The following is a 26,788-nucleotide window of genomic DNA, read 5'->3' on the forward strand; positions in this document are numbered from 1 at the left end:
TTTTTTTGTCTTCTCGTCTGGTGTCCAAAACATAAAAATTAGAATATACAAAACTATAATTTTGCCTGTGGTTCTGTATGGGTGTGAAACTTGGTCTCTGACATTAAGGGAGGAACACAGACTGAGTGTTTGAGAACAGAGTGTTGAGGAGAATATTTGCACCGAAGAGAGATGAAGTGATAGGAGGTTGGAGAAAACTGCATAATGAGGAGCTTCATAACTTGTACTCTTCTCCAAGTATAATTAGAATGATCTAGTCAAGGAGGATGAGGGGGGCAGGGCATGTAGCACGAATGGGGGAGACGAGGAATGTGTATAGGATATTGGTGGGAAAGCAAGAATGGAAGAGACCACTGGGAAGACCAAGGCGTAGGTGGGTGGACAATACTAACGTGTATCTTAGAGAGATGGGATGGGATGGGATGGTATGGATTGGATTGATCTGGCTCAGGATAGGGACCAGTGGAGGGCTCTTGTGAACACGTTAATGAAGCTTTAGGTTCCATAAGATGCTGGGAAATTCTTGAGAATTCTTGCAGAATTTGCGGCTCCTCCAGAAGGGCTCAGAGTGAGTGAGTGAATGAGTAAGTAAGTAAGTAAGTAAGTAAGTAAGTAAGCAAGTATTTAGATAGCAGAGAAGACAGAAGGTTGTGTAGTGAATGGTTCCAAGCATTACCCAAGTTCGATCTTCTCTTAATTTAGGGCAAATAAACAGAAACATGTTTATTGACAATAAAACTGGTGCACTGGACTCCGCGTGGATACAATCAGCTTCTCCGCGGAGTACAGATCTCACACCTGCATTGCAGAACTGTTTCCGGCCCTTAATTAGATACCGATTTGACAAACACCCTATACATACTACAGCACAAGAAGTTAAGAAATATTTATGAATTAGATACTGAGGAAATCACGGCAAACTTTAACCAGAACAGACGGTGTCCCGGCAGAGATTCGAACCGTAGTATCCCGAAAGCAAGTCGGAACCAGGTTATGAATCACGTAGGACTGCTCTTACTGATAAGATACAAACACAACAAAGGCCACAGGCTGTGGTCTACAAGGTCAAGTAGCCGTCTGAGCGCTGTGCAAGTACGTACATAATAGGGTGTAATTCGAATGCTTATTACTAACTTTTCCTTTTTTTTATGCTAGTGGGGTGGGACTAAGTCCCTTGTACTCCGGCCACTTCTGGCCTATTGTACCAGTCCCAGATGATAGGTGAGGGTGATTGTGGAGCAATTGGTGGAATGGAGACTGGCAGGGGAAACAGAAGTACTCGGAGAAAACTTGCCCCAGTGCCACTTTGTCCACCACAAATCCCACTTGACGAGACCCGGGAACGAACTAGGGCAGCCTCGGTGGGAAGCCAGCGACTAACCGCTTGAGCTATGGCGCGGCCAACTTTTCCCTTTTAGTTAACCCTGTCTTTTTAATTTTAATGTTATTCCCTCCCTTAAGTCCTGTCTGTCTGTCTGTCTAACTATAGTTCTGCAGCCTTTTGTTGGACCTTGACCACTTCTTTGGTTTGTTGATACTTTTACGCAGTCGGTAGGACTCCTTGGACGGGGGCTCAGCCCGTCGCAAGGTTGTTACATGCACACAGATATCCATGCAAGTTGGATTCGACCCACGATCCCAGCGTTTGAGCGGGCTAAGACAGCGCGGTCACTGTGACAGGCCCTAGCTACCCTACACCGTGATATTCGCAAGGCAGACAGCCATGTCCCGGGTGAAGAACGTGTATTTATGCTTGTTAAATATAGGGCACGTCAGTCTTCTCGGAAAATGCGATATATGTAAGCTGATACTTGGAAAAACGCTGACGAGGTAAAATAAAAGAGACACGTCTTAATATTTGAGTCTAAAAACATGAGACGTGTATTCCCAGATAACTCACGTATCCAACCTCGGCCTGTCAGTTTCTCCCAATATCTCACGCCTCTCCCAGCGTCGTTGAATCATCGCTCTTCCAACGTGAAGTTTCTCTTACCTGCAAAGAAACAGAGAGGAACACGTTAGCTGGTGAATAATCTGCAGGGTGCTGCCATGGGTTCGGCACGCACACACAGGATACAAAACATGAAAGAGGGGCTTTCACAGGAAATCTCAACGGAAACAGGCAAGGTAAGGTCGTGATATCTGGAACACTAGATGGGCTAGGCATATAGCAAATATACGAAATAATCTGGTATGAAAACTCATAAAATAGGGCTCTGATAAGCCTGTGAAATCTAGAACACTCCCATAGGCTAGGCACAGAGCAAGGATATAAGAAATATATGAAGAATTTAAGTGGGAAACCTCACATATAAAGACCCCGTTAAGACAGCTAAATGTAGGTTATAGCGGGCTAGACACATGGTCAGGATACAGGAAACGTAAGAAGAATTTCGGTATGAAACCTCATACAGTTAACACAGTGAAATGCAGGAGGTGAAGATCAGATAGGCATACAGCCGGGATACAAGAACTGTAAGAAGATTTTTGGTAGGAAACCCACATGGGAAACGGATTCTTGGAACAGAATGAGTTGGAATAGTATACGAGTATTAGGCTATGACGACAGGAGTTGAACGAGGATTGTGTTGAATGTTAAGGAGCTGGTCTCGAGCCTACGACCCCTATTATCAGAGATGTGTAGAGCTCAGAATACACCGCGCTGAGAGCTCTCACAAAACCACCTGTATCGCTTATTACAAGAGTTTACTTTTGTGACTCAATCCTAAAGTGTGGCCGCGTGCACGATGACTCAGAGCTTCCGCAGGTGTGCTGCGCGCATGCGTACCATACATAGTTGTTATGAGCCAGTTCCTAAACTGTTTGTCGACCAACTTCTTCTTTTAGAAAATATCTGTCCACCATTTCATGACAGACCCACAAAATGGAGAGCGTAAACATACCAACTCAACAAAGACCTCGGAAAAGAACGAGTTTAAAAAATATTTACTGACCGCATATTAGAAGGGCTGTGAGTCTCATGATGTTTACCGGTTTCTTAACCCGTTCATTGTCATGCCGCGCCAATTAACTGTCTGCTGGAAACGTCGAAGACGTCTGAGGATAAATGCAATTGCATGTTATAACCCTCAATACTTCCATTTTAATATTATCCTCTCATCTACGCCTAAAATCTATATTGAATATCTTTAATTTAAATTATGAAAAATATACTGGCCCAAACTATGATTACAGATCGAAATTTGGTTTTGCGGCGTTCATATAGGTCACCGTTCTCGGGGATGTGATGTGTAGACTGGTAGACTATATGCACTGTTTATAGAGAAGGCGCGGTCACTAATTTCAGGATACAATAAACCTGAAGAAGGAGCCAGTACGTTCCTCCGAAACATTCATAAGTTTCAACTAGACTACATTGCGATACTTCCCACAAGACTGTGATGTTCATATTCTCCGCCATGGGAACTTCAGATCACATTATGGATACAGTACACAGGTATCTTCCACCTTGAAAAAGAAGGCAACAGATTTCTTCGAAATTGGTAAATACCTACCAGACCACAATAATTAACAATTTACTAATTTTGTTTTTACTTACCTCCGGAAAACGGATTAGATCTCGATAAATATGCCTGTCGTCTGCGATGCAACGCTGTATAACGCGGTAGTTCACTGACGTTTCGGAATAATGTATTGCCTCCATTTTCAGGGTCGAATAATAGGCCAAGAAATTACCAGCAACACAGGCTACATCTTGCTTGCCTCATTCTTTGATTCTGAAGATTGACGAAGCAAGTTCATCTGAAACGTATGTAAAATTCTACCGGACTACACGGCGTCATATCCCAGAAGACAATACTCTTCATAGTCGCCGCTGTGAGAACCTCAAACCCAATAAATTTTACTAAAGTTAAAAAGGTAAAGCTAACCCTGTAACAGGCGGTGAAGGCCCATAGGGTTGTGAGACGTCGAGGTTCCCACATTTTCTAGACAATCGGCTCACAGATAGCGGTGAGGTTGCCAGCCTTACGCGCTAGCCACCCTTTACCCCCAGAAAGATTTCTGGTACTCGTTTCTGTTAGAGGCTGTGTCGACACCAGAGCCATAGTGAGGCTGGAAGGATTAGGTCAATTGAAAGAAATCCGCCTCATCGGGATTCGATCCCGCGAAATTCCGGCTTGAAGGACAGTGCCCCTATTTTACTTCGTTGTGTACTGTTTTATCTGCGCCGAATTAGTCAATTTATCTACTTCAATTCAACTCTATATTTTTAACCGGGAACCACTTTGTGTTACCACACTGGTAATGAGATTTCCAAACGTGACGTCAACTGTCAGGTCAGTTTTATTCCCGGGTTCAAGAATATAGAACTCCGCGCCGCACTCCGCCCGGCTGTCCAATCATTAGGTCCCGCCCGCAGTACGTCGCAATGCATTCCTGTAAATAGTTCATCAACGGGTTCATCCCTCGCCTCTTTTATATGCCCCTAATCTAATTTTAACGACTTATATATGGGCAGATGCCGCTGAGGGGAGGGACCGCGGTGTGAGTACATTCATTACCAATTGCCATGGATACAAGTGCTTCCACGGACTTTAACCCTTTGAAGCCTGAATAGAGAGAGATACAAAACGACCTGGCATTGTTTGCCTAAAACATCTCTGAGCGTACATCATACATTGAGTACGCAACAATAAAGCATACAGGCGTCTTGTAAGAAGAACATTAATTTGACTAAACCAGTCAGACATGGGGACAGAGACAGAGAAAGTAGGGGGGAGGTAGTGAGAGACACCATATTTAAGGGGGAAGGGGGCAACTTTTTTTTTAACTCCGGTTCTGAAGGTTCCCAGGCACTGCCACTCTTCCTTCTGGTAGAGGTGTATCTGACAGAGCGTAAAGCTTCAGAGAGCAATATAGTATGAAGCATGAGGGAAAGAAGGTGAGCCGGGATTTTACTCCGTATGACTGGAAGTAATTTTTATATCAACGTTGGAAGGTCTAACACAGGGATGGCTACATTCGAGCGAAATTTTCATGTTACCATTTGGACGGTTAGATTTCTTTCTGAACAATATTTAAAAATTCAATTCGTACCTCACAGGAAACACAATGCGTCTCCATTATAAAGCCAAACTAATCACTATTAATTTTTTTAATTCGCTGTGTGGGGGGAGGAGTCCAAATGGGTCCACTCGGCACGGCGGCTACTGATTGGCTTATTGTAGCCTGCCCCGGATGATTATGATGATGGAGAATTTGGGGGAATGAAGATTGGCAGGGGAAACTCACCCCAACGCCACTTTGTCCACAACAAATCCCACTTGACCAGACCCCGGTATCGAACCCGGGCCGCCGCGGTGGGAAGCCAGCGACTAACAGCTTGAGCTATGGCGCGGCCAAACTTATCACTATTAGTAGTCAGAAACACATGAAAATATACAAACATACCGTGACCACAAAACACGGGGTTACTTTTAACGTTAAAGCAAATGGTGTATATAGTTACCACTGTGCTCTAAGGATTAACAGAAATCGAGAAACCGATAAGGAAAAATAAGTATGCCGGACTGCAAAAAAGAAATCTTTACAATGAACTTTTAATGACGAGAGAAGTTCTTGGTAACATTAAAACATCTTCACTTTAGGAGTTAGAACGAGAATAAGTTGGTAGAAACAAACCCCGGGTGAGGGGGGGGGGTTACTCGACTCCAGATTAATATAAAACTTTTATAAGACCAAGTTCAAAAGATGTTAGCTTTATGTTCCATACGGATCAACATCTTCCTGACACTGCAACCGTGTGAAACGAACCTGTGTTGCTCTACCCAATGTTTAAATTCGGATCAATAGTCCCAGTTATCCATCAATCATGACAACTCCCACAATCGCAGAATAAAATATAAACCAATATGGGTAGATTCAGAAAGAGATGCGCAGATGCCAGTGAAACTCGTTTCGTGACAAATTCGTTATGGAAGAAGTTGTTGTGAAAGTTAACTAGATAACTAACTAATTAACTCCACGGGGCCGAGTCCTTCTTGTGAGGCCACCATTTCGCAACTACTCCAGAATTTTACGGAACCCTAAGGTTCATTATCGTGTTCACACGAGCCATTCCCAACGCTTTACCCAGTGTGTAACCTATCTTAACCAGAAAGATAAGCGGGCACTGGCTGGGAACCTTGAAAGCCGATATTTTGCTTTCCACCCCCCCCCTAAACTGCAGTGTCACTACTCCCCATCTTCTACACTTACCTTTATCTCTTAGTACAATAGGCCAGAAGTGGCTGCAGTACAAGGGACTTAGTCCCAACCCACGGGGCCGCGCTATAGCTCAAGCGGTTAGTCGCTGGCTTCCCACCGCGGCGGCCCGTGTTCGATCCCACGTCTGGTCAAGTGCGATCTGTGGTGGACAAAGTAGCGCTGGGGTAGGTTTTCTCCGAGTACTTCGGTTTCCCCTGCCAATCTTCATTCCACCAACTGCTCCACAATCACCCTCACCTATCATCTGGGGCTGGTACAATAGGCCAAAAGTGGCCGCAGTACAAGGGACTTAGTCCCACCCCACCTTTATCTCTCCTTTCTTTGCGCTTAGAAGGATTCACACTTGTTGACAAAGGGAAATATGTGTAAACCCACTTACAGAGTAAGTATGTACGGCTTTGTTCCTTAAGCTAACAACGCGGCCCTTCTCTAGCTGAACTGATCAGCACCCGAACTGAAACATGCTCGTGAATGATGGCCTGAGATGGAAGATTTTAATTTCCATGACAATAATATTTAAAAAAAAGAAGGTAAAGCTGTCCGTGTAACAGCCCGTCGAGGCCCATAAGGCTGTGAGACGGCGAGGCTCCCAACATTTGCCAGACAATCGCCTCAAAGACGGCGGTGTTGTCAGCCTTACGCGCCGGCCGCCCTTTACCCCCAAGAATATTCCTGGTACTCATTTTTGTTAGAGGATGAGTCAACCCCAGAACACAGTGCGGCTGGAAGGATTAGGTCAATTGAAAAATTCAATGACCTCATCGGGAATCGAACCCAGAATTTTCCTCCTTTTAGCACAGTGTCTCAACCAGCTACGCTAACGCATGCCCCATAATAATATTAAAATGGACGAAAAACAGAGGGAGTGCAGTATTCATTGTGTTCAAGACAGGAACCATTGGCGGGCTGTCGTGAATATGGTAATGGTCCTTTGGGTTTCATAACAGTAGGGTAGTTTTCTGACTAAATTAGCGTCTGAAGGAGAAGAGAAATTCAGTTCCTACCCCAGAGAAAACACATAAATTACGGAAACCAATCGGCTACTGCTACTTATGCAATTAATCGCTGTTCACTATGAAACTCAAACTAAGCGTATAAATATACTCTGTGGACAAAATTCAGTGTTTCTGAAGTTAAATTCCTGTACTTTAAGGACGTAACTGATAGAGACATCGCGATTTCATCCAGAAAGCGGATAATTTCCGCGCTAAGACTAGACATCTCTGTACACACACAGTTCTGTGACACATCCACTGGCCGACTGCACTTGTGGGTTAATTATACCAGCCTCCTCGACTTCTCCTTAATTAATGAACATTCAGAGAAACAGAGGGAGAGGTTCATTTTCATATTGCAGTCTGCCAGTTCGCAGCAAAAGGGAGCCTTCTCGCTAAGTGCCATAGAGCAGTGAGCCCATTGCCACTGGTTCTGCGGCCAGGGCTTCGTGTCCTGACAGCGGCACTGAACGCACAACAGTGAGGTCATGATGTAAGGATGAAGCAGAAGGAAGAGCGGGGGCGCGGTAGAGGGGTTCGAGGGAGGAAGAACAGAAGAGGAAAGAGGAGGGTGAGAAGATGGCGGAGAAAGAGGAGTTATCGAGGGCCTGAGCAATGCTCACTGACCCGGGTGTTCATGAATTAATTTGTTGATTCCCGTTAACAATTTTGTTTAGCCATTGTAGACTGGGGCTACAGAATTTTGATTTTACGATTGAGTGGCACATTTTTAAAATGAAAAACCGGAGGGGAAAGGGGGGGACAATGACAGATACTACATTTTAAGGGGTCCTCAAGTATGAAAGAAGTTGGTGTGACCGTTGGGAAGGCTACACGTGAAGCAAGAAGCGCCAAGTGGAATTTGGGTACCAATTCAATATCTGCTATCGGACTGAGGAAAACCACGGGAAGCCTTGACAGTCATTCCATGTAAATATTACATTAGAACCTCCTTATGACTGATTAATAGAGGGGAAAATGTATGTCCGTTATCACCAATGATTGTTACAACAGAGATAAGAAGCATTCACGGAAGTACACCGCAGGATACACACAGTGCACACACAATGTGATTACATAAGAGACTTTTATCGGGGTTATTTTTTTTTTATTTTAATAGTTTTCTAACCACAAAACTTTCTTAGTACCTCAACATCTCCATTGGTAGCGTAGTTGGTTGAGGCAGTATGCTACAAGCCGGAAGGTCGCAGGTTCAAATTCCGATGAGGTGAATTTTTTCAATTGACCTAATCCTTCCAGCCGCACTATGACCCTGGTGTCGACTCAGCCTCTAACAGAAATGAGTATCAGGAATCTTCCCGGGGGTAAAGAGCGGCCGGCGCGTAAGGCTGACGTCACCGCCATCTGTGAGCCGATTGTCTATGGAAAATGTGGGAACCTCGACGTCTCACAACCTTATGGACCTTCACGGCTTGTTACAGGGACAGCCTTAACTTTTACCTTTACAGTCAAATGTTGCCCATTATATTCAAAGTCCGTTATATACTGACCCGTTATAACGTTCCTCCGTCACAGAAAATGTTGTCTATTTAATTAATGCAGTCTAAAGACATAATCGCTGTTTATTCAGATAATCACATGGCGCAACTGAAAGAGATTATTCATCTTAATGTAGGCGGTACGTATAGTTACTACTGACTTCTGAAGTGCTAATATATCGAGTCGATGGATTACTGCTCTGAACGCAAGGTCTAAATGCCGTGTCCTCTGAAGCAAGAAATTACGGCATGGTTAAGAGGGTTTCAGTGTTTACTGAGCATGCGTTCACGGTTCATGTCCAGCTCGTGGACGAAGTCGGAAAGTCTGCTCAGCCACTGGTTTGTGGGGCACTGATTTCTCTGCCTTCTGTCCTTCATTGGCACTATTTACCCTCGCGTGTTTGCTCAACTAATATATATCGGAGAGAAGTTCTGTCTTCATCTGCCCGGATAAACCACGTTCTCTAGAGAGACAGGTCCAAAAAAGAGCTTCGGGTTCAAGTGGAGATGTGACACAAGACACAATATAACTCCATCCCCCACCCCTCGGGCCAGCCCTATTGTTTGCCCACTATACTCTTTGGGCTCCTTTTTTCCGAGAAAATATATTTATGACACGATTTAGAGGCAGTAATTTTACACAAAAGGAAGTCTGCTTTGTGAGATTTTGGGTTCGCATTAGAAACGCCTCTTGAACTGAACCGCAGATCCAAGGCTTCCTCGGTTTTACCATGATTTGTCTCTCTCATTATGTAACTTGAAACGGTAACATTTCTGTGGCACTCGTTAAAAAGATTCAGAGCCGGGTTTACAATTGTGGGGACACCACGGCTATCAAAATGGGAACGCCCCTCTCACTAAAAATGAATTAGATTATAATAACTATCTTTCTGCTCTTACTTCTTATTATAATAACTAAAAATACAAACTAACTATTCGTGATTTTAGAGACGCACATGTCTCAAAATCGCCCCGGGAAGCTCACCCTTAAATTCGGCCCTGAATTTGTTGTGGCGTGCCGCCTAAAAGCCAGAATATCTGAGTCACAACGGGCGTACATTGTTCGGCAACGGCTCGGTATCCACGGTTCTGTATCGCTGTCGGAGTGACAATGAAACAGGTTCACGCGACAACGCATATGAGTGCATAAGAGACGTTACCATGCAAGTGAAAAATCAGAACTAGTGCAGTTTCCGCGCCAACGAATACACTAGCTACTGGCGGATAGAACACGTGCAATTGAACCCTTGAAGGTGTCTCCTAGTCTGTCCGACAGTAGAATAAGAGAGACCAGACCAGATCAGAACAGAGGAGAATTGAGAAGAGATTAGAACAAAAGAGAACAGAGCTCAGAGCAGAAGAAACAAGCTCAGCTACGAAGCAGAAGACGACGGACTAGTCAGGTCTCATCGTCTGCAGGACACTTCAGAGTGACTGTAGTTGTAAACGAATTATCCAGTAAACAGCTTCACCTAATCCGGAAACCATTCATTTCTTGTCGCGTTATATACCTAGGCGACGTGAAAATATGTGAGGGACGGGTAAAAATTGTCCCTTTCTTTAACAGTGTAGTGTTGTCACGTGATGGGTGACTTTAGACGGGGTTTGGATCGGTAATCGGATTTACTGGACTCTTTAAACAACTCGTGACTACACTTTACAAATCACTATCACACACAGAGACTAGTGTTCTCAGTCACGGTCTTCACTGCACTGCTTGGTAACGGCTTCCAACAGTGGATGTTCCTGTGCTCCAGGGTTCGCGTCCTCGCAGGCTGGCGCCCATCTCACACCAACCTCCTACTCTTCTAACTGCCGTCTCAAGGCTCATCTCATAACGGCAACCGGTCCTTGTTATACAACCCTGGCACGGACCACACAGAAAATTCAGCTTCCCACAGTTCATCTATTGCTGCGTCCCTGATGCGATGGTCACGTGATTGCCTAGCAACGGGTGTTTTCAAAGCCGTTCCCCAGCAATGGCTGTCTCTGCTGGCTTCAAAATTCTGACTTTCAGTAGACATGCCACAGTAGTAACTTCTGCGCTACATGGAAGGAAGGTTAACTCCACGTTCCAGTCGCTTTCCCCCAGGAGGAAAGGCCCAGGTACACAGTGGACAGGTGACCGAATCCCGGTTGCCCAACCCAAAGCCAGACATTACATTGACCAGACTATCCCGAAATGATCAGATACCAGTTTCAACTTCACAGAGCAAAGTGGTTACTACACGTACCACGGCATTTAACATATTAAAACTCTGCATTCTGCCCACACGGTGTATTTGTGTGTCCCGTATGGTTCTCACAATAAACAGCGACTGTTTCCCTACACAGCATTAACCGGTTGGACTTTGTAGCGGAGACGTAATGTGTTTCCTGTGAGGTACGGACTGAATGTTTAAATTCTAATCAGGCGAATTTTCGGCTTTAAATGTCAATACGAGAGTTCTGCAGTTTACAAAATCGTCAAAAATGTTCAGCCAAGTCGTTCAGACTATGTACTGTTGTGCTGTGCGTGTCTGCGTCGACGTCCTCATGTAATCACATTACATAGCTCGACTCTGCTCCGCTCGCCTTAGCTTCATCCACAGGTTATGGCAGACTCCCAAAATCTGACGAGCTTAATTTACGTCGCTGTAAGGGTAGGAGGAAGGGACAGAGAGAGAGTCCCTTGGTAACACTGGAAGCCTACAGGGACACGGCTCGTATATAACAAAGTCCTTTGAATACGATTTTACCTTGTAATTTAAATGAGTGTGGTAGTTCTTTGTAATTCTAATGCCGTGTGGACCTCGTGTGTATGGTCTATCCGCAATTGGAGATGGGTAAGGGTGGTGAAGTTGCTAGAGGGTGTGCCTGTTGGAGGGTGGATTTTTTTTCTGTAGGGGGTTGAAGAAGCTTCGTTCTCTTCCTGTTTGTATGTAAATATGATTTAAAATTCATCTCTCTCTCACTCGCTAATATCCATCGTAAATGCCAGACTGTGAGATGTTTAAGGTCAAAAGGTACAGAAGCCATTAATTCAATTCATCTCATTTTTACCATTAACGCACACAAACCTGAAAGCCAACAAAAATGAATTATCTCTCGCGCTCAAAAACGTAAAATGTCTAGTACCTTCATCTCCCACTCTCTCTCCGGCTAGCATTATATTATTATTATTATGCAGACAATCGAGAAGGTTTCGTCTACATCCCAAATGAATAATTAATTCTGCCTAATTTCACGGCTCCATTTACATGACCGGCTTGCAAGAATGAATGCGATGACCACCATTGCGCTCAGGGAAGAATAAAAAACTCGTGAGGACGGAAAGACACGGGATTCCGAAGGTACTGATGCTTTTTTCTGTACATTCCCGGGGACCTCGTTGTGTTGGTTACATGCGCAAGCTGGATCGATTACGGCAACCCGACAAAACCCAAACAAAAACTGCTCCCAAACCGGGGCAGAGCCGGTACTTGGCTCCAGCTAACGAGGCTCAGATAACGTAGACCTCGTCAACATAACGGCCGCTTCTGTGGACACATGGCTGTTTTTTTTTGTATGCAGTTTGTCTTGCCTTCGGGCTCACTGTTTGTTACACGTGTAAACCTACAAGTACGGGGATGAACTGACGCACATCATGTGAGATCTGCAGTCATCATCAGGAAATCCCTGAGTCACCCTGCATTGCAGTTCGACCCTCAACGCAACTGAGACAGACCGACTAAGATGACGATCTGGAAATGTATTCGAGAGATGCTCGGTTCAGATCTCGGCTGCGACTTTAGTTATCCTGATTATCTCTGTGGTTTTTCTGTCCTTCCAGGCAAAGCAAAGATAGAACCTCTAATAGGCCACAACCGCTGCCTTCCATATCACTTGACACATACACACAGGGCAGGAGAACACATCAAACATTAAAATATAAACGCAGTTCAGCCAACACAGAAACATCTGCCTCCTGTGACTTCGAGACCCAGTCTTCATTACGCCTGATACACGTGCTGTAATTGGTTCATCATTCAGTCTTTATAATTTACTATATCAGGGCCGTCCAACTGGCAACACCTGAACCGCGCGTGTCCCGCCAGTTGATGTCGCACAGCCCAAGAGTGCATCAATCCATTTCCTTAAATACGTGTTAACACTTTCCATCTCAAGACCTGGGGGAGGGGCCATTCTGTCTAAAAATGAGTTTTATGTGCTTCGTAAATATTCCATGCAATGTTTCAACTGGTCTCACAAGATAACTGATATATAAAACGTAAAGGTAAAGTTGTCCTTGTGCTTAACTAATTAAGGACTACGCCGTGAAGACGCATGGGGGATTGGATGTACAGATACAAATTTTCTTGACCTCGGAACCAGCTGGAGGTGAGTGGCCAGCTTCACGCGCCGGCCGCTTTACCCCCAGGGAAAGACCCCCCGTACCCACTAAAAACGAGGCTGGGTGTGCCCCAGAGCCGGTGTGGACGCTGTGAAGAAGAAAAAACATTGACCCTACTGGGAATCGAACTCCAGCCGTCCATCCTATACCCCGTCGCTTTACTGACTGAGTTATCCCGGTTCTCCATGTGATATAAAATTATATGTTACCATTTCCTCTTAAGCAAAGAATGAAGAAATATTTGGAGCTATTTTAACTACGTACATTTTAAATTCTTGTGGAGTTCTTTATACATATTACAGTAAAACTTGTCTTAAACGGAATCTCAAGGGACCAGAAAAAAAAATCCGCTGAAGCCAGGTTTCCGTTTAATCAAGGTATACTATAATAACTAAACCAGGACATAAACGTATTTGAGACAAAACAAAAAAACATGCTCATTAATTTATTCACACTATAATCATTGAACATATGCAAACATTACACTGAACAGGAAAAAACTGCAGTACTCACTTTTTATAATTTTACCAGAACTGCGGCAGAGTTTTTTGCACGCAGTTTACTCTCTTGGCTGCCTGACTTTCCACAAACACTTTAGCTTGAGAAATTAGAGTAAGCATGTCTGAATCATTCCGCTGCATGGCAAACTCCTGCAGTACCTTTAAACTGTTGGCAGCGTCCTGATAAGTCTTCACTGTACACTTTTCTTCTTCTATCACAATGTCAATTTCCTCCTCCTCCTCTCTTCCTTTTCGATTGTCTCTGAAATTCTCAACTAATACATCGATATCCATTGTGTCTGGTTCTGTTTGCACATCTTTGTCTATGTTGATGTAGTCCTCAGCATTGCAGTTACTGAAAGCAGCTTCATTCATGCAATGTTGTAAGTTCTTCTGGTCATTCTCATTTTCTACACTACGAGTAACTTCTACCGCAAAAAATCCAGCTTTTTTCGAAACACTTTGCCGCAGTTTCTGGTAACAACTTCTTTACTGCTTGACTTAACCAAATAACCGCATCTAGAACCGGGACAGTTCTTGCAAGTTCAGAGGCGGATGATGTAGAATCTGTATTGACGAGCAAAGATTGCATTAATAATTTACGATAGTGGACCTTAACATTCCGAACTCTCCAACCATCCGTTAGATGCTTTGAATTCAGTCTTCCCCAGATTTTCAGCGACTTTTTTAGCATATTCCTGTACCATAGGACCCGACAACCGGCGATTTTTCGCCCTCACACTGACAAACCACTCCAACACTATTTCATTAACGTCTTCCTTTGCAGTTTTCTTAAGTTATCTTTGTATTTTTCTGTTAGCACAAGTTTCCCACCGCTTCAAAATTTCCGTTTTCTTCTTTAGAATCTCATACACTTGAGTTTTACCGACGTTAAACATCTTCATGATCTGCTTAACAGACAATTTATCTCGCTAACTCGCATGAATCATGTTTAATCTTGTGTTAAGATCAAGCACAACTCTTGTCTTTGTAGCCATGATGACAACTGCTAGACTAAAGTAAAACTGTAGGCCTAGAGCCCTTACTGAATACAATTTCCAGAAGGGAAAAACAATTCTGCTGAATCTCAGTGCAGGTAGTGCAGTACCCTTAGAAGCTTATTTTAAAGCGTTAGGGAAAACAAAATTCTGTAGAATGTATAGAATGCCTAAAATTATTCTAAACGATGTATTCCGGAAGACTGGAAATTTTCCGTATAAAGGCTTATTTTGATTTCCGTTGTCGCGTTAGACAGTTTCCGTTTAATCCAGGTTATTTAACATCTTTTTCAGCCCCAAAGTCAAGGGACCCGAAAATATTTCCGTTTAATAAAGGGTCTGTTTAAGGCAGGTTTTACTGCACTTACCAATTACTAACTTAGTGGAGCTGAGCCCTTCTCGAGGAGTCGCCAAAGCTGCAGCTACTGAAGAATTTCCCAACATTTTATGCAACCTGAAGGTTCATTACCGTGTTCACAAGAGCCTTCCACCGGTTATCCAGTCCATACCACCAGATCCTATCCCTCTAAGGTTAATTTTAACATTATCCTCGCACCTACGTTTCCATCTCCCTAGTGGTCTCTTTCCTTCTGGTTTTCCCACCAATATCCTATACATATTCCTCGTCTCCCCCATTCGTGCTACATGCCCTGTCCCCCTCATCCTCCTTGACTAGATCATTCTAATTATACTTGGAGAAGAGTACAAGTTATGAAGCTCCTCATTATGCAGCTTTCTCCAACCTCCTATCACTTCATCTCTCTTCGGTCCAAATATTCTCCTGAACACCTTGTTCTCAAACACTCAGTCTATGTTCCTCCCTTAATGTCAGAGACCAAGTTTCACACCCATACAGAATCACAGGCAAAATGATAGTTTTGTATATTCTAATTTTTATGTTTTTGGGCAGCAGACGAGAAGACAAAAGGTTCTGGACTGAATGGTAACAAGCATTACCCGAGTTCAGTCTCCTCTTAATTTCATCCTGAATGAAATTTTCTTATTTACCAATAAACGAACAAAAGGTCGAGCAATCTCAAATGACAGCTTGGCACTGTAGCAATTAAGTATGATCTTAACACACGCCCACTGTGATCGTGGATTCCTGCCTCCCTTGCCCGTGACTACAACGGGTGCTTGCCATGACATATGCGCACCCTTATTCATCAGTTGGATAGGGGCTAATGTATTGTCAGCAGTAGGCAGTTTTACTGCTCCACAGATAAATCATGATCACACGTGAATTCATGGCTGCCGCACCTCGTAAGAACACAATTCTGATGATGAAAAATTCATAAGCTCTTACAATACATTAACACCGCCATGAATGTTTTGCTATTATTATTATTATTACTGTTCCTGCTGTAACTTAAGCTCCACGTTATATTACTCGCGTATTAATGGAATGAAATTTAATACGATTCTCTCTCCTGCTCAACGAAAATTTTAAGACAACTCTAATCCGATTTGCTGCTCCAAAACAGTGGCCAAGCTTACGGTCTCATTTGATTATTACTGGAAAATCCGTATTTATTTTCGAATTCAGAAGGAATGGATTTTACTTACTGCATCGTGTTTTCACGAAGCTCTTAGTAAAGCAAAAAATGCAAAAAATAAATTCAATAAAAACAACTTTCTTCTTCATTTCATATTTTCTTATTTTTAATATCATTTGGCGATTTGTACAAACCATATTTAGTAGCTTAACCCATTAAAGCACAGTGGTAACTATACAGAGCTCCTATAATATTCAAAACCTCTGCATTCTGTACACCTACACACAGAGTGCATTTCTGTTCCGTATGGTTCTCACAACAGACAGCGACTGTCTCCCTAAACAGCATTAACCGGTTGGGCTTTGTAGCGGAGACGTAGTGTGTTTCCTGTGAGGTACGGACTGAACTTCTATGTACTATTTATAAACCATTTTCTGTTTCTCAATACTCTCATCTAAACTCCCCCTTTTCTCCTCCCTCTCCCTATTTCTCTCAGGTGTCAAAGATTCACACAGTACGACTTTATATTCTCGTAAGAAATGCTGACAGATAAGTTTGTCGTGATGACGTCACAAGTGTGTGCGTGCGTGCGCGCGCGCGCAGAAATTAGTGAACTCACTAGCGCAGTGGTTGAGGAACTATGCTACAAGTCGGAAGGTCGCGGGTTCAAATACCGATGAGATCATTGGATTTTTTTCAATTGACCTAATCCTTCCAGCCGCACAATGGTCCTGGGGTTCACTCCGCCTCTAACAGAAACGAGTACCAGTAATTAAATAATTTTCCTGGGGAGTAAAGCGCGGCCGGCGCGTAAAGCTGACGTTACCGCCATCTTTGAGCAGATTGTCTAGATAATGTGGGAGCCTCAACGACTCACAACCCTATGGGCCTTCATGGCCTGTTACAGGTATAGCTTTACTTTTTTTTTTACTCCTATGATACCGGATCAAATCCCCGTTAATTACTGAGGTATGGAATACGTTACGGTAACACAGAAGTGAACTGCTGGCAAGCTTAGAAAGGGAACGGAAAGATAGAATAAGAGAAACAGATAAATAAAAGCCTTTAAAAGAAGACATTCAGGTAGCCTGTCTTATTCCTCTTCCGTGTTACTTCATAACCATCTTATCATACCTCTTGACCTTTGCATGAGATGGAGGTGGGTGGCCGGCTTTACGAGTCAGGGTGAAACTCCCCGATATCCATTTTATAAGACGCTGGGTGAGCCCCAGAGCCGGTCTGGACACTATGGGGAAGAATAAATTTGTTGCCTATGTCGGGAATCGAACTACTACTTTTCGGTCGTCCAGCCTAGAGCCTAATCGCTATACAGACTGTACTACTCCGGCCCAGTAACGTCGCGTAGCTTACTGCTCTAAATGAAGCCAAAAATTTGCACGGTAACACCAGGCAGTCAGGCTCTCAACTTCTTTCCTTCACACGTCGCTTACGCCGGATTTTATTAAGGAAGGGCGCCAGGAAGAAAGGCCTGAACAATTACCTGAACGCAGCAACATCCTCTTATACACATGCACGAACGATTTCAGCAATCACCTACTGAACTGTGTTGGAAGAGACTCAAATACCTTGCCACACAGCAAGAAGGAATCTCTCTTTTTTGAATGTCTATCTTCTGTGTTCTTTTATACAATGTCGACCGAGTGTAAAAAAAAAAAGAGTGAAAATAGAGTTGAGGGGTGAGACGCTTTTAAATCACTACATCAGTCTGTACAGGGATGGCAGAGGGGAGGGGGTAAATGAGAAAACGTACACAGCAAAGAGTGTAGAATCGAGGCAACGCCACGGAAACAGAGCAAAAAAAGCACAGAGCAACGTCACATTCAGACGGAAGTTCACAGCCCTCTCTGTTTGTATCTGTTCACTTCTCCTTGCGTGAGGGTCTGTAAGCCACTCTTGCCCGCATTGCCTCTTCTCTTCCACCCCATTCTTTTTGAAAGCTAACTTTACTAAGATTTCTTTTATTCTTGTGCGTACGAAGATTTTATCTCATTCTTTTGATTATGATTACCAATCACGTTGCGTGCTTCCGTGCCGTAAGTCCGCAGCGACTTCACTCACAATTGCGCAACTTTGTGCGCATTTGCGCATCAGGAGAAGAAAAAGAAGTCAAGAACAAGGAAGAATACAGATGAGAGTAAACATGAACACAAGGTAAGGTAAAAGGTAAATTTCTTCCTGTGCTTAACTAATTAAGTACTACGCCATGAAGACGTATGGTGGAGTGGATGTATAGATCCACACTTTCCTGACCTCGGCACTAGTTGGAGGTGAGTGGTCAGCATCACGCCCCGGCAGCTTTACCCCCGGTACCCATTGTATAGGAGGTTGGGTGGAACCCAGAACCGGTCTGGACGACTGGGAAACTGAAAATTCTTGACCGTACCGGGACTCGAACTCCTAACCCTCGGTCGTCCAGCCCACAGCCAGTCGCTATACTGCCTGAGCTACCCCGGCTCCTAAAATGAACACAAGACAAGGAACAATAATGAAAAGTAGTATAACGGATAATATAAAATTTAAACCGAAGAAGGCATGTAAGGAGGAAGATGAGATAATTACGAAGACAAAGGCAGAGAACAACTCGGTCGAGAGTTAACGCTTTAGAATTGAATTGGGGAGGTGTTCGTTTCGAATCTCAGTCGGAACGTCTGAGGTTCTTTGTCGTTTTCCTCGGTTCGTGCAGCGAAACAATGCTGGGATGGTGTGTCGAATGCCTCCGTTCCAAATATTTTCCAAATTTACGAGCCATCCTACCATTCCACACTGCAGAATCTGAGTGTGTCGTAAACTGAACCACTGAACAGTAAAGGAGACAATGCAGGATAAGGAGAAACAGCAGACAGTATGAAACTAAATGTTTCTATGTCGTCACAACGCCTGCAACGTCCGCTTCTCCCTTCTTGGTCACTGGGAGCTGAAGGATCTAGGATCAGCCTCTGTTCAACCGATTCCCATGCTTCGAGGCGTTCATGTTTCTCCTTCAGACGCGCCCCAGCCGGAGAAGGGGCAAGTGCCCTATTTGCAAGCACAGCAGCCGCACCGCGGGACAACTTGCTATGACTCCAGGATGTACGTGAGACACACTCACTCACGGACAGGAAATACCCGCGATATTTCCACCTATCATGAAAGAGGGGCACTATGCTACAAGCCGGAAGGTCGCGAGTTTCCATTCCCGATGAGGTCACTGGATTTTTCAATTGACCTAATCCTCCCAGACGCACTATGGCACCTGAGGTCGACTCAGTCTCTAACAGAAATGAGTACCAGGAATATTTCTGGGGGTAAAGGGCGGCCGGCGCGTAAGGCTGACCTCACCGCCATCTGTGAGTTGACTGTCTAAAAACATGTAGGAGCCTCGACGTCTCGCAACCCTATGGACTGCCATGGCCTGTTACACGGATAGTTTCACCTTTTTCTTCTTGCCTTCAAGAGAGATTGTATCGTGATACAGCGTCGTTAAATGACATTCCCATCCAGTGACAATAATACCGAGGAAGAAGAGACAGATATAAAGCCCACATGAGGAATGCTATCTTCTGAAATACAATATCGCGTAGACCGGTAAAAAATTCACCGATATTTCGAAAGAATGTACTGCCCCCCACCTCCAGGGTAGAAAAGAGCCTATTGCTTCTCTTTGTGTCCATTTCAAAGTCTATATCCGAATCAAGATTTATGTGCACGGCCCGCTGATCTTGCTTGGATCATTCTTTGACACTGAAGACGGAGGCAGTAGGTTCTTCCGAAACGTCGACAGACATCTACCGGGCTACGTCTACACACAAAGACAGCACTATTCATAGTGACGGCTGTGAGAACCTCAAATCCAAAGGATCACATATCTGCATAAATAGGATATCACTAAAACGCCAGTGACACGTTACGTTATTTAAGCCCTTATAGATCCTGTTACTAGCGCTGTCCTAATCCGACACGAAATTCAGAAAAAGCAAAATCTTCCCTCCACACGTTTCTTGACTACTTAGTTCAGATAAACTGCCAAAAGATATCATACTCTGTGAGATATATCAATCTTTACATACGTCGAAATTTTCGACACTTGGCATTTCTGGCGTTAACCACTGAACTCTTCCGCTCCCGTTAAAAACCGAACGTTTGTGTGGTTAGTCATGGAATTCGGATGGTTCACCACAGGACTATAAACGATGAGATTACTCCGATTAATATGTACAAACGCAAGTTATGCAGTCTACACAGTAACAGCTATGGGACGCCAGGTTCCGCAATTTCTGGACACCACTCCGTAATGGACCTGACGCCACGAATGTTCGCAGATATATCGATTGGGGCCGAAGGGCGAACGGCGGCCAACTTAAAAAAGAAGAAATGCGAAAAGCAAGAAAAAGTTACACGAGAATAGGGGCCGAGATTTTCAATTAGTTATGAACCTGTGACGTCAACGGGGGAAAGGAAGAGGGTGACTAGTTTTTATCTTCTTCTTCTTCTTCTTGCTCCGATGTTTGAGTTTTCGACAGTGTGTCCTCGGGCGCCCTTCCAACTTGCGTCCAAATTCTACCGCAGAATACCAAGATGAAGACTTCAATCACGTGAACAAAGTTATATTACATTTGCTGCCACTAGAGAAAATCAAAATGTTCTCTGGTATGACGTAAGAATGTACTCTGAAGATACTAACTGTCTATAAACTCTTAAATTTTACTGACCAGGCATATATTTCAGTCTCCAATAAATCAAATGGCATAAGTGATGATGAATGACAGTGCTCCTATAGTAAAAATTAGACTCTATTAGTCTATTTTATAGCACTTCTAGCTCGAATATAGAGGCAGCGTGTTCTTCCCAAAACGTTAGCACCCATGTACCAAACTATACGGCATAACAATACAGACCATAACATAAATTTTCATCGCGTGAAAATACCAAACCTTACGAACCATATCTCAAGGGTTCAGACAGTAGCTATTCATGGCGTGGCTTCGGGTTCGATCCCTGGTAACTTCATGTGAGATTCGCGATGGACGAAGTGGCATCGAGTTTCCTCAGTTTCTCCCTCCTAATCATCATTCCACCAATGCTCCATTGTAAAATATTACACATAAAATGCATGTTTCATACTTCCATACAAAACTTGTTTCAATCATTATTTTTTCTGATAAATATTTAAAGAGTTAGACCCGAGAAGCACGCAGAAACGAACACATGTGTTCGCGTGCGGTATGTGTCACTGTGTTCGGTTCAAATAAAACTGGAATATGCCGACATATGTCAGCGAACATCCTCAATATCAAATTTTATTTTAAAAAAATGTCGAGGACTTCCAGAGTTGTTACATTCGGACAGACAGACATGTGCAACTTTCCTTTAGAATGCGCAATAAAGCCACACAGCACACTCTGTATTACGACTGGCTATGGGCTGGACGACCGGGGGGTCGAAGTTCGAGTCCCAGTAAGGTCAAGAATTTTCTCATCTCCACGTCGTCCAGACCGGCTCTGGGATACACCCAATCTCCTATATTCAATGGGTACGGGCGGCTCTTTCCCCGGGGGGTAAAGCGGCAGGGGCGTGAAGCAGACCACTCACTGCCGAGGTCAAGAAAATGTTGATCTATACATCCACTCCCTCATACGCCTTCATGGCGTACTGCTCAATTACTTAAGCATAGGGACAGCTTTACCTTTACCAGACAAAACACGGGGAAACTACATAAAATACACTTGAAGCAAAATGAATTTATCAATTATGTCGGATATGATATTAACGTAGCCTGCTGTAAATTTCTTCTACTCTAGAGGCCAGGCTACTACAGGATGATTCACGAAGTTTTAACCTGGCTTATGGTACATATTCCTGGGGTTATTTCCTGCAAAATTTCCTTATAAACTTGTGGTCGATTTTAATAGTTACGGAGTAACAATAGATTTTCAAAACGCATCATTGTGAATACAGCGCTATGCTTCAGCGTGGGCGACCATACGTTCCAGTCAGCTATGTCAGCAGATAAGGTAGACCGGTTTGAATGTTGCTCGTAGGTAGATAGGCAGAGCGGTTCATACGCGTGCAGCGCATTGTGCTGACGTGCAGGGAGACATTTTTGAAAATCTTATGTAAATCCAGTCGTCTTCTAAAGCACTACAGTTTAAAGAAAACAGATTGACAGAAGGGTGTGATATGCAACCATTGGTATGTTTACAGAACGGGACGCTGAAAATAATGTGATTTTGTAACACAAAATCGATGAAAAATGTTGCACAAAGCAAAATTAAGAAATTGGGGGAAAAATGGTTTTAGAATGCTTCTTTCCTAAAACATTAACGATTTAAAAAGTGTTTGTATTGTATTTCTAATTTGTTTTGACTGAAAATCGAAGAAAAAAAGATTTTTCGCCAGTTTTCAAATTACTGTATCTCTTTAATTATGAGTCGGATACCATTAGTATATTAACATTTTTTGTTCCAAATTACCTCAGGAATGCCCTCCCTAAGTGGGGGTAAAACTTCGTGAATCACCCTGTATATACCCCTGTGTTGCCAACCTTACAACAGGAACGTCCTGTCAGTATTTTTGAATTTCCCGCTTCTCTAGTTGATGCCGTCACGGTTTGCGTCACTAACTCATGACGGTGCATGCTCGTGCCTACAGTGGATGCAACACACTGTATACACGTTGCATTTTCTAAGCTGTTAGAAGTCCTGTCCACGGATAACTGTTATCCAATATGGAACTTGTGTAACCAAGGGGTTCCTTGTTTAGATAACATTACTTGAGGTCAAGTGAACTCTTGGAAGGCAATTTCGAAAGATATGCCTAACCTCTGTATTTCAGAGGGGACGAGTGACGTCAGGGAGAACAATATCAATATCAAACCTTGAGGAATTCTTTACATTCGAACAGAACAAGGGGCAATACATTTGTACTACATACACAGTTTCCTACTGACCGAATGGTTAGAACTTAAAACAAACTTCTTTTGTCAGAGGTATTTTTGTCATAAACAAGAATGATAACATGAAGAGCAGAATGTCGACTTTAGGCTGACAGTCCATAACCCGCAGCGGCCTCGAATGGGATGTCGACAACTTTTTATTAAATATTTTCCTGTGCGTTTTAAAACACAGAATCGGACTGCCATGATGGATACCAGGGGTACAGGCGGAACGGTCTCTCATGAGTTTATCTCTACAGCGTCCTCATTGGTTCTGGGGCCATCCGCGCGCTCACGGCGTCCAGGTCACTATGGACTTTATGCACCCTTGTCACTGCACTGTACTGAGTAACATTTATACAAGGCATACACTGGTATTAATTCAGTTAAAACCTGCTAGCTAACCGGCCTTGCTTATAACATCTGGGCACGGACTGCACAGGAAGCACCGTTCCTCCGTTGTTGTTTAGGTGCCGTGGAAATATGTTTATATGCGGAGCCGTTACTTAGCAACGGCAGTTGTATAAATGCTCATTTCGCGGCCGTTGCCTAGCAACGGGTCTGCATGCCACAATACAGTATATAGAGATTCAGTTCGTACCTCACGGGAAACATATTACGTCTCCGCTACAGAGCCCAACCGGTTAATGCTGTTTAGGGAAACAGTCGCTGTTTATTGTGAGAACCATACGGAACACACAGATAATATAGAGATTCAGTCCGTACCTCACGGGAAACACATTACGTCTCCCCTACAAAGCCGAACCATAAGGAACACACAAATATATTCTGCGGGTATAATGTGGAGTTTCTGACCATTAAATTAACAGGTGGCACATACAGTCCGATGGGCCAGTGTTCCTCAGAGCGTTAAATCACATAGAGACAGCACAGTGCGGTCTGGGGACCATCTGCTAAATGTAATCACTCCGGCGAAACAAGGTTAGTTCTCGTGTATGAGTGACTGGGGGAAATGTGCCAATTTCGCAACATATCGGTACCTTATTCCGTGGCACAACGCTAAACCCTCCATGAAATCAAGTACGTTTTCTACAGTCTTGTTTAAACAGTTTTCAATTGAAGGTACCACTGCATACAGCGGGTTCGCATGGCGATAACGATTGTATTCAACGAACACCAGGTTTGAATCTTCAGTATTCTAACGGAGATTAAACCGAAAGATCTGAGATATGGAGGCGACGTTGACCTCAAAGGAAACTGAAAGATGCATACAAATTTTTTGGAAACCTGTGAGTTGATGGGGGCCTAAAATAAAAGTGTATATTAAATGGGCGTAACATGCAGCATTTCTCATATAATTCTCCCTCTTATTCTCTCCCTCCTTCTGCTTCTCCGTTACTTTCTTCTCCTTCATTTCCTCCTCCCTTTTTCTTAATCTTCTCCTTCCTCCAACTTCTTCGTGACTGGTCCCATTCCGTATTATTCTTCAATATTCTCCGCCTTCTCTCGCTCAATTTCCTGCTCATCCTCTATATTTCCTCTCCTTTTCTTAATATACTCCCTTTCTTCCATTCTTCTTTGCTTCATTCTCCTATTCTTCCACCTTCATTACTACTACCTCTATTCTACAGCTCATTTTTATACCAGCTTTTTCACCTCGTCCTCCCTCTCCACATCCTCTTTTCTTCTTCTTCTTCTTCTTCTTCTTCTTCTTCTTCTTCCTGTTCCCCTTCCATATCTTTCCCATTTCTATTTTCTCCTGTCCCTTCTATCCTTCAGACAAAAGTAACTCTGCTCATCATTCCGTACCATTTATTAACTTCTGCTTTCTCTCGTATTCCTTTCCAGATCCACAAGTTATCGAACGATACATCGAGGCCGACATTTAACGCCTTCCCCCCAAAATAACAAATAGTCAATCTTAAACCGGCTCCTTTATACAGTATACATTTCATACATCCGTATCAAAATATTATCTTCACAGAATAGTCACGGTACACTGAAACAAAAGACTGCTTCTTCCTTCGTGACCTGCTACATAACTTACGTTCATGCAACGTGTTTACGCTCCAGAGTTTGTTGCTATGGCAATCTGAATTTGCGTAATGACAATGACAAATCTCACGCTTAAGAAATTGCTTCTTAAACATAGAGATCCACACTCCGGCTTGCATTACTGTGGGTCCAAGGTTCGAAACTAAACGGCGTCACACACCAGGAGACTATATCATCTCTCCGAGGAAGTTCTCCATCCATTAAAAAGGTGAAATTGTGCCTGTGCTTAACTAATTAAGCACTGCGCCATGAAGGCGTATGAGCGGTAGATGTATTTATCGACATTTTCTTGACCTCGGCACTAGATGGAGGTGAGTGGTCAGCTTCACGCCCCGGCCGCTTTACCCCAGGGGAGAGAAACCCCGGTACCAATTGGATAGGAGGCTGAGTGGGCCCCAGAGCCGGTCTTGACGACACGGAGAAGAGAAAATTCTTGACCCTACCGGGACTCGAATTCCAACCCTCTGTCGTCCAGCCCGTAGCCAGTCGCTATACTGGCTTCTTCTCCATTAGGTGTTCAGATTGAAGCTTACGAATGCTCTGTTTTGTACAGCACATGACCCATGTCATCTCGATATGAAGACGACAGCAGACGCCGCTGTAAGCAATCCAACATAACCTCACTTCATAGAGCAGCCTATAATTAATCGTTCACTGCTCTTCTCAAATTTGATTACGCCCTCCCTGTTTCCAACCCCACGGTACTATCTCACGCAGGGAGCATACAAATCAGTCCTGCCAACTGTGCCTCAAGAAGTAGAGAAATTACAGTTAATAGGTCTGTGTACATGACAAGACATGCAGGGAACAACGTGTCTCCACTGCGGCAGTGGGAAGCGATCAAATTAGAGGTTAACTGAGAGGCATGACACGCAACAACAAAAATACTTTTCTTGTCTCCTCCGCTTGGTCATTTCTTCGATACTCTTAAATTACACAGCTTCCTTTTGCTGCTAGCTCCATTTGGTAGAAAATAAAACACAAAGTTCTAACAGAGAATAACGCGGCCTCCGTAGTCTAGAGGTAACGTTCCCACCTCATGACTCGTGATACGTGGGTTCAAATACCCGGCGGAGGTCGTCGAATTTTTAAGGGCGGAAAAATTCAGGGAACAAGTCCTCCGGGAGGGACTTTAAGCTGTGTGTCCCGTGTCGTAACTTTACGGCACGTAAAAGAACCTCATTTCCCAAAGGGGATCACTGAGCCAAATTCCAGGACGTTTCCCGCCCAACAATAGCCTCTAAGGCCTCTTATAGATGGGGGAAGCATTATAGACACCGCTAAGCAAGTGGCCGAACTCGCTTGCTCGGCGGGACTGATGGTACGCACCATTTATCGGTAGGGTAAAGAGACTGGTAGAATATCATAGAGGGAAGCACAATAGATCAAACTGGTCGCGGTGCATGGGGAAACCCACCCTCTCTAAATAACTAACTAACAGAGAATAACAAAAACTGGAAGTTCTCAACGGCGTTCTTTCCAGTTTATTAAGCTTATCATCTGGGTTTGGTTTATAAACCGTATTTTTTTGGAAAATCACAGGAGGTACGTCCACTGCTTGGAATTCCCTTCAACTCATCCATTCCTAAACATCATAGCCCTTTAGGGACACACGAAAACCAGGCTCTCACTGATTACGCATGCTCATAGAATAAGCATAATTATAACAGTCTGGTAGCACCTCCTATCGGAAAACATCGACACTACAATATCAATTCAGACACAGTCATCTTCTGTTTCTGTCGTAACTATC

At 43.7% G+C, this 26,788-nt stretch overlaps 1 protein-coding gene across 5 annotated transcripts in view; it reads right to left on the reverse strand.

Moving 5' to 3' along the window:
- The window catches only part of LOC111875779 (Krueppel-like factor luna), a 284,213-nt gene that overhangs the window by 66,708 nt on the left and 190,717 nt on the right, over positions 1-26,788 (reverse strand). The window contains exon 3 of one of the 5 annotated variants that reach the window (XR_004512670.1): positions 1,901-1,993. The exons of the other annotated variants lie outside the window; for them this stretch is intronic. The gene's annotated coding sequence lies outside the window, so the exon portion shown is untranslated. The remainder of the gene's footprint in view (positions 1-1,900; positions 1,994-26,788) is intronic. 5 annotated transcript variants of the gene reach the window in all.

The sequence above is a fragment of the Cryptotermes secundus genome, unplaced genomic scaffold (assembly GCF_002891405.2).
Source record: "Cryptotermes secundus unplaced genomic scaffold, Csec_1.0 scaffold1307, whole genome shotgun sequence".
Taxonomy (NCBI): Eukaryota; Metazoa; Arthropoda; class Insecta; order Blattodea; family Kalotermitidae; genus Cryptotermes; species Cryptotermes secundus.